The sequence below is a fragment of the Salvelinus namaycush genome, chromosome 27, assembly GCF_016432855.1.
Source record: "Salvelinus namaycush isolate Seneca chromosome 27, SaNama_1.0, whole genome shotgun sequence".
NCBI classification, from domain to species: domain Eukaryota; kingdom Metazoa; phylum Chordata; class Actinopteri; order Salmoniformes; family Salmonidae; genus Salvelinus; species Salvelinus namaycush.
In genome coordinates, this window is record NC_052333.1 from 8,967,063 (window position 1) to 8,978,702 (window position 11,640).

Below are 11,640 nucleotides of genomic sequence, written 5' to 3' on the forward strand. Positions count from 1 at the left end.
CAATGGGAGAGAAATGACACATTTAGGGTGCCTGCATGCCTGCCTGTCTGCCTAGGGTGCCCCTACCTCTCTCATCCATGGAGCTTGTCTGGCCATGATTCCTCTCTCATCAATGGGGCTCATCGTTTGGCCATGATTACTCTCTCATCCATGGGGCTCATCGTTTGGCCATGATTACTCTCTCATCAATGGGGCTCATCATCTGGCCATGATTACTCTCTCATCCATGGGGCTCATCGTTTGGCCATGATTACTCTCTTATCAATGGGGCTCATTGTCTGGCCATGATTACTCTCTCATCCATGGGGCTCATCGTTTGGCCATGATTACTCTCTCATCAATGGGGCTCATCGTTTGGCCATGATTACTCTCTCATCAATGGGGCTCATCGTTTGGCCATGATTACTCTCTCATCCATGGGGCTCATCGTCTGGCCATGATTACTCTCTCATCAATGGGGCGCATTGTCTGGCCATGATTACTCTCTCATCAATGGGGCTCATCGTCTGGCCATGATTACTCTCTCATCAATGGGGCTCATCGTCTGGCCATGATTACTCTTTCATCAATGGGGCTCATCGTCTGGCCATGATTACACTCTCATCAATGGGGCGCATTGTCTGGCCATGATTACTCTCTCATCAATGGGGCTCATCGTCTGGCCATGATTACTCTCTCATCAATGGGGCTCATCGTCTGGCCATGATTACTCTCTCATCAATGGGGCTCATCATCTGGCCATGATTACTCTCTCATCCATGGGGCTCATCATCTGGCCATGATTACTCTCTCATCCATGGGGCTCATCATCTGGCCATGATTACTCTCTCATCAATGGGGCTCATCGTTTGGCCATGATTACTCTCTCATCCATGGGGCTCATCGTTTGGCCATGATTACTCTCTCATCCATGGGGCTCATCATCTGGCCATGATTACTCTCTCATCCATGGGGCTCATCATCTGGCCATGATTACTCTCTCATCAATGTGGCTCATCATCTGGCCATGATTACAGTGCGTTAGACTGCTCCAGCGAAGACGTGACCGGGGTGACAACAGACTCAAAGCATCCTGGGTATCAGCCACTCATCTCTGAGACACAAGGCTCCCAAGGTCTTTCAATGTGAGACACACTATTAGCTTTCGCTTTTAGGCTGGCCTTTGCTCATCAGTCTGGAGTCCGCATGGTGTGTTTGGAGTGACACTGGCCGCAATGTTTGTTTTATCACATAATGGCGTTTTATTGTGATTTACCGTACCTTATGTAATTCTGTAAACTCCCCAATTGTATTAGCGTAGGACAGAGTCATTAGGGAATAACACTTAGGAGTGACATTATCCATAATGCACCACGGAACCTTTACCTGAAAACTGTCAAGGGATGCAAACAACTTGTATTCTTCTTTTTGGTAAAAGAGAAAAACCTGTGTTGGAGGGAACATCAGAGTACCAGGGACATGGAGTGAACAGAATAACATGCTGTATAGACAACATGTATTCTCCTGTGGTCTGTGTCCTTCAATGAGGCGTGCCTTTTCCCTCTTAACAAAGTGTCTGTGTGACAATACTACTAACAAGACTTACTTCCTTGTCACCTTCCTTTCATCACCACTGATGGATGGAAGGACTGGATAGGTACATCAAACTGCCCCAATCCATCCTTTGAGATCAGTCGTGAGGGAAAACATACTTGAAAACGCATGGTTATGTCACGTTCCTGACCTGTTTTCTGTTGTTTGGTATGTGTTTATTGGTCAGGGCGTGAGTTTTGGGTGGGCAGTCTATGTTTTCTGTTTCTATGTTGGTTTTGGGTTGCCTGGTATGGCTCTCAATTAGAGGCAGGTGTTTGACGTTTCCTCTGATTGAGAGTCATATTAAGGTAGGTTGTTCTCACTGTTTGTTTGTGGGTGATTGTCGTCCGTGTCAGTGTTTGTCGCGCCACACGGGACTGTCTCGGTTTATGTAGTCTGTTCCTGTTCGTGAGTTCTGCGTGTATTTTATGTAAGTTCCATGTCCAGGTCTGTCTACTCCGTTTTGTTATTTTGTAAACTCCTTCCAAGTGTTTGTTTTCGTGTTTCATCGTTTGATTTAATAAATCATTATGTATTCACAACCCGCTGCACTTTGGTCAAATCACTACTCCTCCTCTTCGTATGAAGAGGAGGAGGAATGCCGTTACAGGTTAGTTTGGAACCACCTTGGGCTCTGTCCCCAATCAATACAAGGAGAAAGGAAAGGAGGCGGATGAAGAGAATTGGAACGCAGCCAGAATCTGTAGTTTACTGCCTTAGCCTCACAGGCTGAGGAGGAAGGCTATTCAGCAGCATGACCACTGGTCACATCCATACGTGTGTGTGTGTGTGTGTGTGTGTGTGTGTGTGTGGAACTCCAGGCCCCTAGCTCTGATGACTCATGTCTTTCATGTTGATAGCACACAGTACAACAGAGGCTTTGTGAAGGAACAACCACAGGGCACATATGGGGTTAGAGTTGAGCCAACAGAACTGAAGGAAATTAAAAACCCCGGGAGTGAGTCAATCAGTGATGGATTTTCAATTTCTCGTTCAAATGGTTGGTTCGTTTTAGATTACAGTGGCATTTGGGCATTGCATTATGGAAAAATGAACTTAATTTTGTATATATTTTTTATTTATTTAAATGTATTTGGCTACATATTTCCCTTCTAAATCAACTAATATGGTAGGTTAAGTACTTGAAATAATATGTACAATTATGATAACACCAATGACGGCAACACCAATGACAAATTTTAGGTAAATTAGGATTTTCTGAAACGGAGGCCACGAATACTCAAATCTAAGTCATCAATCCTTTAAAAACTATTTACTAAAGTGATATGATTAATCATTTTCCTCACAATGTTATTTCCCTTCATTTAAATTGACTGATACCAAGTGACACTGGATTTAGATATACCACATGATCAATGGAATCCTCAAATGTATGACATAATAAAAGGGTGTGATTATGCTAATAACTTTCTTTAATAAATCATATCAAATCAAATGTTATTGGTCACATACACATGGTTAGCAGATGTTAATGCGAGTGTAGCGAAATGCTTGTGCTTCTAGTTCCGACCATGCAGTAATATCTAACAAGTAATCTAACCTAACAATTTCACAACTACTACCTTATACACACAAGTGTAAAGGAATGAATCAGAATATGTACATACAAATATATGAATGAGTGATGGCCGAACGGAAATAGGCAAGATGCAGTAGATGGTATAGAGTACAGTATATACATGTGACATGAGTAATGTAGGGTGTGTAAACATTATATAAAGTGGCATTGTTTAAAGTGGCTAGTGATACATTACATCAAGATGGCAAGATGCAGTAGATGGTATAGAGTACAGTATATACATATGAGATGAGTAATGTAGGGTATGTAAACATTATATAAAGTGGCATTGTTTAAAGTGGCTAGTGATACATTACATCAAGATGGCAAGACGCAGTAGATGGTATAGAGTACAGTATATACATATGAGATGAGTAATGTAGGGTATGTAAACATTAGTGGCATTGTTTAAAGTGGCTAGAGATACATTTATTACATCCATTTTTCCATTATTAAAGTGGCTGGAGTTGAGTCAGTATGTTGGCAGCAGCCACTCAATGTTAGTGATGGCTGTTTAACAGTCTGATGGCCTTGAGATAGAAGCTGTTTTTCAGTCTCTCAGTCCCCACTTTGATGCACCTGTACTGACCTCGCCTTCTGGATGATAGCGGGGTGAACAGGCAGTGGCTCGGGTGGTTGTTGTCCTTGAGGATCTTATTGGCCTTCCTGTGACATCGGGTGGTGTAGGTGTTCTGGAGGGCAGGTAGTTTGCCCCCGGAGATGCGTTGTGCAGACCTCACTACCTTCTGGAGAGCCTTACGGTTGTGGGCGGAGCAGTTGCCGTACCAGGCGGTGATACAGCCCGACAGGATGCTCTCGATTGTGCATCTGTAAAATTTTGTGAGTGTTTTTGGTGACAAGCCGAATTTCTTCAGCCTCCAGAGGTTGAAGAGGCGCCGCTGCGCCTTCTTCACCACGCTGTCTGTGTGGTATATAGACCCCTCCCCTGATAGTTTGCTACTGTAAAGAACGCTCAATGTATATCTTGGAATCAGGAATTTTCAAGGCTGTAACACCAATGACATAAAACTGAGTGACACACATAAAAAATAGATATGTATTTTAGTAGTGTCATTTAATTCATTGTCGAGTATTTAAAATAATAGATATATATCTCTAAATCCTAAAAATATGTCACTACTCCTCTACACATCACCAGTGGGACAAGCCCATTTGCTAGCCACCAGAAGTTTCTACAATACATGCAAATTGATGTTCTGCAGTATAACGGACTTACATTATGTTTTCTAATTAAATAACCGTTAAATAAAATGGACAATTTAATATTTGTCATGTTTTAGTCATTTTAAAGTATTTTTACATGGTGCCAAAGTCAAGGGACAGCATTTACCACCGCAATTCAAGAATGACCCAGTTACCATGAAAGCGCCTCAACTGTGAAATATAATCTTGACTGCAAGGCCCTGGATCCGGACTTGGCTACAGTGGCAGAGGCAGTGGTAATGGTAGTGGTAGTGGCTGGGGCAGTGGGTGGGGGAAATCATTCCCATGAACTCATCCTTCCCTTCTCACAACACAAGTGACATTTTTCAACAATGGTTTCAGATAGCATCTTCCCTCTGGTCTTTGGGCCAGTCCATCGGGAGCGAAGACATAAGACAACCCTGTCGGACACCTTTAAAAAATTAACTGGTTGGGTTCAGACTTGGCTATGACTAAGGCTCCTCACTCTATCCAGACAGTTTGCTCTCTCTCTCTCTCTGACTTTTCAATTTCCAGAGACCTGCGGTGGCCGCAGGCTTGATCAAAGAGCCCTTCCATTTTTTTTATTCCATTACCTTGGCTGTGAGTGAGACATAGCTGGGGTCTGGGGTGTCAAGGGAGTAAGACATCAGGCAACATGAAAGGACTGAGACCTACAAGGGGAGGCGAATTACACCAGACCTCTCAATGGAAACTGTACGGGAAGTATATAAAAGGAAAGTGGAAAAAGACTCATGATTCTTTTTACTTTTTTTTTATGCAAGTCAAGGAAAGGTAAGTCCAAAAATGGTCAATGTTTAAAAGTAATATGAAATGGCCTGTGACTAGTGGTCACAAAAAAGACTACAGTAGAATACCTACTGAAGGTGCATTCCCCCTAGCTGTCCTCAATGGCGTATGACACCCACATTACCCCGTTGCCGTTTAACTAAAGCCCAAGTGTAATATGAGGGGATTCCAAGGCTATTGAACTGGAGCCCAGTGGTGATATCATCTTCCTGTCTGCTGAGCAGTTCAGCTGGCAGATGAGGCTCTGTACTGTATACATTGTGATGAGGCGAGTTAGCCTGCGTTCCAAATGGCACACTATTCCCTATATAGTGCACTACTTTTGACCAGAGCCCATAGTAGTGCACAATGTAGGGAATAGGGTGCCATTTATGGACACATGCTCTGAACAGCTCTAAGGGCCAAGGGGTGAAGCTCAATCCCCTCGTCTATCCACAGTGTAATGCGGCCACATGTGGAGACAGTCCAGAGGGCCTCTTCTTCCTCTCAGGTCTAATTCAGCTGCACTAGGAGCTAGGGTTGGGGTCAATTCCATTTCAGTTAACTTCCTGAATTGACTGAAATTAAATGGAACTGCCTCTAACCCTGCTCCAAGCCCTACAGGAGATAGGCAGGGGACATTTTTAGGAAGACAAAAGCAAAAACTCTTATTGAGTTTTAATTTCACAGTAAAAACACTTATTTTATACTTGACTAAGGAGATCACAATCAGGGAGCCCAGGGGGAGAAGAGGCAGCAGACAAGGAGATCACAATCAGGGAGCCCAGGGGGAGAAGAGGCAGCAGACAAGGAGATCACAATCAGGGAGCCCAGGGGGAGAAGAGGCAGCAGACAAGGAGATCACAATCAGGGAGCCCAGGGAGAAAAGAGGCAGCAGACAAGGAGATCACAATCAAGGAGCCCAGGGAGAAAAGAGGCAGCAGACAAGGAGATCACAGTTAAGGTGCCCAGGGGGAAAAGAGGCAGCAGACAAGGAGATCACAGTTAAGTAGCCCAGGGAGAAAAGAGGCAGCAGACAAGGAGATCACAATCAGGGAGCCCAGGGGGAGAAGAGGCAGCAGACAAGGAGATCACAATCAGGGATCCCAGGGGGAGAAGAGGCAGCAGACAAGGAGATCACAATCAGGGAGCCCAGGGGGAGAAGAGGCAGCAGACAAGGAGATCACAATCAGGGATCCCAGGGGGAAAAGAGGCAGCAGACAAGGAGATCACAATCAGGGAGCCCAGGGGGAAAAGAGGCAGCAGACAAGGAGATCACAGTTAAGAAGCCCAGGGGGAGAAGAGGCAGCAGACAAGGAGATCACAATCAGGGAGCCCAGGGGGAGAAGAGGCAGCAGACAAGGAGATCACAGTTAAGGTGCCCAGGGGGAAAAGAGGCAGCAGACAAGGAGATCACAATCAGGGAGCCCAGGGGGAGAAGAGGCAGCAGACAAGGAGAGCACAGTTAAGGTGCCCAGGGGGAAAAGAGGCAGCAGACAAGGAGATCACAATCAGGGAGCCCAGGGGGAGAAGAGGCAGCAGACAAGGAGATCACAATCAAGGAGCCCAGGGAGAAAAGAGGCAGCAGACAAGAGCCAAAGTCAGGACAAACTCTTCTAGACAACAGACACATTCAAGTATCTGAATGTGGGGCGGCTGGTAGCCTAGCGGTTAGAGCGTTGGACTAGCACCCGAAAGGCTGTAAGATTGAATCCCCGAGCTGACAAGGTAAAAATATTTCGTTCTGCCCCTGAACAAGGCAGTTAATCCACTGTTCCTAGGCAGTTGTTGAAAATAAGAATTTGTTCTTGACTGACCTTCCTAGTTAAATAAAGGTAAAATCTGTCTGGATTGGGGAAGATTTTCAATTTTTCTTTTACACACATTAGATATAGATTAAAATAGCTATAATTGGCATAAACTAAAGTCAATCAGTTCTCTGAGGTCATTAACAGCCAACACTTCCCCAGCATTCTGAATAGGGACAGTGAGAGGAGTTCCCACCCCTGTATTTACATACCAGCTTGAAGAACAGTGGGAGGAGTTCCCACCCCTGTATTTACATACCAGCTCAAAGAACAGTGGGAGGAGTTCCCACCCCTGTATTTACATACCAGCTCGAAGAACAGTGGGAGGAGTTCCCACCCCTGTATTTACATACCAGCTCGAAGAACAGTGGGAGGAGTTCCCACCCCTGTATTTACATACCAGCTCGAAGAACAGTGGGAGGAGTTCCCACCCCTGTATTTACATACCAGCCTGAAGAACAGTGGGAAGCAAATCATGTTCAACATCTAATATCATAATCATACAAATTAGTCTGACGTCTCCCACCAGCAGTCCTGAGAAAAACACTGTAAAGTTCATCCAGAAATCAAAGTTTGTCTCGATGGATAAATAATATTTCACATAGTTTTAGATACATTCCTTCTGGGTGCAATGCTCTTTCACAGCCTTCCAGATCAATGATGGGAGGGTGGTGTGGAGGAGTGAGGACAAGTAAAGCAGGGTGAAGCAGGGGGTGTGAGTTCAGGAAACCGATCAATGGGCAAAATAAATATTTCACAGCAGCAGTCTGTCTGTTGTTGCATGAGTTTGATACCGTCAATGAATTCTCTCATAAGAGAACATAAAATCGCTACCAGGGTTGGGTAGGTTACTTTAAAAATGTAATCCATTACAGTTACAAGTTAAGTGTTCTAAATTGTAATCAGCGAGCAGTGTGTCAAGAAGCAGTGTGGCTTGGCAGGGTCGTGTTTCGGAGGACGCATGGCTTTCGACCTTCTCCTCTCCCGAGTCCGTACGGGAGTTGCAGCAATGGGACAAGACTGCAACTACCAATTGGATATCATGAAAATTTGAAAACATTTAAAAAATAGATTTACTTTCCCCTTAAGAGGCAAAAGAAGAAGACAAAAAGGATCCATCAAACACATCTGGTGTGTCGTCATACACATCTGGTGTGTCGTCATACACATCTGGTGTGTCGTCATACACATCTGGTGTGTCGTCAAACACATCTGGTGTGTCGTCATACACATCTGGTGTGTCGTCATACACATCTGGTGTGTCGTCATACACATCTGGTGTGTCGTCATACACATCTGGTGTGTCGTCAAACACATCTGGTGTGTCGTCAAACACATCTGACTTGTGGTCAGACTCGCTCACGTCGGACAAACCTAGTCCTAAGCTTTCAGCATTTGGTTTTTCAGTGCTGAATTGAATCTCATTGAGAAAACAGAAAGGTGTCATAACATTCTTTCTGAATTTAAAAGTAATCCAAGAAGTAATCATCTAGTTTTTCAAAAGTATCTGTAATCTGATTATAATCATTTTGCTGGTAACGTAGCTGATTGTAATCAGTTACTCCCTAACACTGATCGCTACTGTACATCTTCTCCTATAAAACCCCACAGAAATGGATCAGACGACTGGATAGAAATCATTCAAAATGGCGCTAGTGTTTACCAATGAAACTGCAAGCAAAAATTCTATATGCCTACATGCATAAACCTTGGTTAACATTTCACCAGCGAGGTCTGTCACCATCCATGAAATGTTCCATCTCTCATTTACCAGGGGTAGAGGCAAATGTCAACATTATTATTGTTGCCCAGGTTACCCATTTTTATTTGCCCATGGTTCTGATCGTCCAAAGGGGAAAGTGTTGGTTACTTTCAATTATTTTCCTATTCATATTTAATTGTGTTTATTGCTTGCTAAAGGTCAACGGTGGTGTTTATGTGCGTTTTCCAACACTGGGGCGGTGGAGTCATGCTGGTAAGTCAGCATGGCTATTTAAAAATGCACAGGGTTTCGCCACAGGAAGCCGTGACCTGGGAGAGTTAACCTATCGAACAATAAATATCAGGTAACACATCCAATCACATCCCCCCGTCTCCCTCTCCTTATCTCCTGCTATGATCTGTGCAGTGAAGGAAGCCCCATTGTACATAACTAACAGTAGGCATCCGTTTCACAGAACCACAACGTCACATAATACAGACTTAATTAAGAATAAATAGATTGTTATTATGCAATCCATCAATCCATCTTGGACAGGTGAACCCTGGTGAAGGATTTACTATCAGTCTCCAGGGGATCTTACAGATTTTAAACATGAGACATGAGAACTGGTATGAAAATAGATATTTTGTCTCTTGGCCTAATGATGAATGGAGAGAAATCATTGATTTTCAAGGGTTGCTCGTTGTCACACACCACATCCAAATGCAGAAAGTATTTCATGCACAACTTTTTATGATGTGAAAAAAATAACAGTTATACCTACAGTACATCCCAAAATACACTATCACAAAAGCACTGCAGGAGACCTTTGCTTGAAATGAAGTATCTTCCTTTCACAGTGAACATTTCTCAGAGAACAGGTTTCAAATATTTAACTTGCAGAGCATGGTGTTCCAGTAGAGATGGGAAAGAATTGCTCTCACAGTTATCTATTTAAGTGAATAAGTGGTTCTGGGGATGGGGCGGTTGAGGTTGCACAGAGGGTTGTTAATAGACCCAGAGGCAAATATAAAACAAAACAATTCAGTTTTTCTCTGAATCCATCCTCAGATCCAGTCCACTGTGTAGGATCATTGTGCATGATCAATTCACTATTGTACATCTAAGTACAGTATATGCCCCTGAGATTCATCCAGTGTATGGTGGAAATGACATGGGAAAAAAATGGCTTTGTCCAGCAGAAAACAATACCTCTGGGACTCCAGGTTATTCAATTACTTTCAAATAATGTCTTAATCCACAGTAGTATTACAGTTTTTTACAATCACTTTGGCACTAATTTCGGAACCTTGATGTCATTTTTCAAAACTCTAGACACAAAACTCACAACCAATGATCAAAATGCAAATTTTTCAAAACTCTAACCCTTTTTCCAATTGCTTGGATACAATACACATAAAGCTAAGATCATTTGTTCATTGAACTAAAATCACCTGTTCAAAATGACACAACTTAACATCAAAGTATTACCATTTCAAAATGCAATTCACACATTACATCTGAAATGACTGTCTATTCATTTCATTACAATGATCTAACTATCAATTGATACAACTGCTCAACATGATAAGTAACTGTTGCGTTACTCTTAATGCATAGTTTTACGGAAACTGACGAACAATATTCCATGTTTAGATCATGAAAGTTTCAGGATAACGAGATCCACATTGACACCAATTGCCGTGGAACATGAACCAATTGGACTTCATTATCTATGGATGTAATATTTCATCATCATTCTTTATCAGACACAGTTCTATGGTCCCATGTACCACTTTTCCAGACCATGTTTTCAGATTTGACATTACTGTACACTCACCCGCCACTTTATTAGGTACACCTATCTAGTACTGGGTAGGACCCCCTTTTGCCTCCACATCAGCCTGAATTATTCACGGTGTTGTACGTTATGAGATGCCCTTCTGCACAACACTGTTTTTAAACAGCTGTTATTTGAGAATTTGTGGCCTTTCTGTTAGCTTGAATGAGTCTGGACATTCTCCTCTGACCTCTCTCATTAACAAGGTGTTTTTGCCCACAGAACTGCCGCTCACTGAATGTGTTTTGTTTATCACACCATTCTCTGTAAACTCTATAGACTGTAGTGCGTAAAAATCCCAGGAAGGCAGCTGTTTCTGAGATGCTAGAATCACTATGTGTGGCATCAACAATCATACCACGGTCAAAGTTGATTAGATTACGCATCTTGCCCGTTCTAATGTTTGGTTGAACAACATCTAAAGCTCTCTACTCTATATATTGAGTTGCAGGCAGCCACATGATTCGCTGTTTGAATGTAACCGTCCTTGATCAGCTAAATCAGGTCTGTAGAGCTGATGGCATGACCTATGTTATTGTGTGGGATAATGTCAGGTTCCACCATGCTCAAATGGTGCAAACATGGTTTCAGGCCCAACCACAATTTACCACCCTGTACTTACCCCCATACTCTCCTTTCCTTAACCCGATTGAGGAATTTTTCTCCACATGGAGCTGGAAGGTATATGATAGGCGCCCTCACGAACAAGCCACCCTTCTCCAGGCCATGGATGACGCATGCAATGACATCACGGCAGACCAGTGTCAGGCCTGGATTCGCCATGCCCGAAGATTCTTCCCAAGATGTTTGGCTAATGAAAACATCCATTGTGATGTGGATGAGAACCTGTGGCCAAATCCACAAGACAGGGTTGATGGAAATATAGAAGTACAGTAATCAACCTTTTGTTTTGCTTTTTACAGTAAGCCAGGTGAGGAACACGGCAGTTGACCTTTAACTGGTGTTTATTTTTTTGTAGCTAATTATTTTTGCTTTGATTCAAAGAAACCTATGTTGTGATTTTATTGTATTTCATCAATACATTTCATATTTTGTTCAATGATTCCACTGTGTCTGTAGTATTCTCTCTACTAGTCCTTTTACGGTGATGTATTTACGTGTAGAAGCATAATGAAACATGTATCAC